The sequence below is a fragment of the Eschrichtius robustus genome, chromosome 20 (genome assembly GCF_028021215.1).
Source record: "Eschrichtius robustus isolate mEscRob2 chromosome 20, mEscRob2.pri, whole genome shotgun sequence".
Lineage (NCBI taxonomy): Eukaryota > Metazoa > Chordata > Mammalia > Artiodactyla > Eschrichtiidae > Eschrichtius > Eschrichtius robustus.
Genome location: NC_090843.1, coordinates 64,178,171 through 64,179,814, shown reverse-complemented (window position 1 = coordinate 64,179,814; position 1,644 = coordinate 64,178,171). Strand labels below are relative to the sequence as shown.

General features: G+C 53.2%; 1 pseudogene; it reads left to right on the top strand.

The window, feature by feature from the left end:
- Positions 1-361: 361 nt before the first annotated feature.
- On the top strand, positions 362-1,417 carry LOC137755591 (NAD-dependent protein deacylase sirtuin-5, mitochondrial pseudogene; annotated as a pseudogene).
- Positions 1,418-1,644: the final 227 nt, after the last annotated feature.

Sequence of the window (1,644 nt, the reverse complement as noted above, 5' to 3'; positions counted from 1 at the left end):
TGTCGGGACTCAGGTCACGTGTTACACCTTCCAGAAAGGCTTCCTGACTTCCACTGGTCTCCCAAGAAGAGCTGGCCAGTCACTGCCCAGTGCCCCTCATGCCATCGACAGGCCTTTATCACCCAGGGCACTTTAGAGCACTTTACTCCCCACACTGTGTGGATGCCTCGCCCCTGTTCGACCACGAGCTCCGAGGGCAGAGCCTGTGTCTCATTCCCCTCGGGAGCAGCAGTCCTAACACAGGATCTGGAGAAGGCCTGTTCAATAAGAATGATCGAACAAAGCAATGAACAGTAATTATGCAGCAGGTGCAGAGGCTGTCACGTGGCTCTTCTTGTTTTAAAAATTGTGGTAAGACCGCATGTGCAGAGGCCCGAGGCCCGGTGTGTTCCCGGCACGGCGCTGGGGCAGCTGCGGCCCGAGAGACAAGGCGGGAGGCAGGAAACAAGCCCATCTCAATAATGAGTGCGACACAGAAAACCTGATCTCACCTCTCCGGATTGTCCCAAGCCAATTACTTTCCCAGCTGTATTGCGGATTGATCTCTCCAGCCTCTGCACAAACCAAGATCTGCCTAACAATGGCTCATCCAAGTTCAAATACGGCCGGGCTTCTGGAAGTTTTTTGCAAAAGCCAAGCACACAGTCATCATTTCAGGGGCTGGCGTCAGTGCTGAGAGTGGGGTTCCGACCTGCAGAGGAGCGGAAGGTTACTGGAGAAAATGGCAAGCTCAGGATCTGGCCACGCCTCAGGCCTTTGCCTGAAACCCGTCCCAGGTGTGGGAGTTCTACCACTACCGGCGGGAGGTGGTGCAGAGCAAGGAGCCCAACGCCCGGCACCTGGCCATCACCGAGTGTGAGGCCCGGCCGGACCGGCAGGGCCAACGGGTTGTGGTTGTCACCCAGAACATCAATGAGCTGCACCACATGGCTGGCACCAAGAACCTTCTGGAAATCCATGGTAGCTTATTTAAAACTTGATGTACCTCTTGTGGAGTTGTGGCTGAGAATTACAAGACTCCAATTTGTCCAGTTTTATCAGGAAAAGGGGCTCCAGAACCTGAAACTCAAGATGCCAGAATCCCAGTGGAGAAACTTCGCTGGTGTAAAGAGGCAGGATGTGTGGGCCTGCTGCGACCTCACGTGGGGTGGTTTGGAGAAAACCTGGACCCTGCCATCCTGGTGGAGGCTGACAGGGAGCTGGCCCTCTGTGACTTGTGTCTGGTGGAGGGAACTTCCTCTGTGGTCTACCCTGCCGCCATGTTTGCCCCCCAGGTGTCTGCCCGGGGAGCACCAGTGGCCGAATTTAACATGGGAACCACCCCAGCCATGAACAGATTCACGTTTCATTTCCAGGGGCCATGTGGGACGACTTTCCTGAAGCCCTCGCTCCTCGTGAAAATGAAGCTGTTTCTTAATTGCCCTGAGGAAGGAAGAAATCACAGCACATCTAAATACCAGGCCACCAACAGGAGAAACAGTCTTGTGGATGGTGAGCTGAATACTGAAAGGTCTGAAAATATCGTCTGGAATCCAAACTGCTGATAAGTGATGGGGACTTAGAAGCAACACTAGTAAACATGTTTAGAAGGAGAAGTCACAGAATTTCTCAAGTCAATTCATGTTATTTGGTTTGAACCTAAAC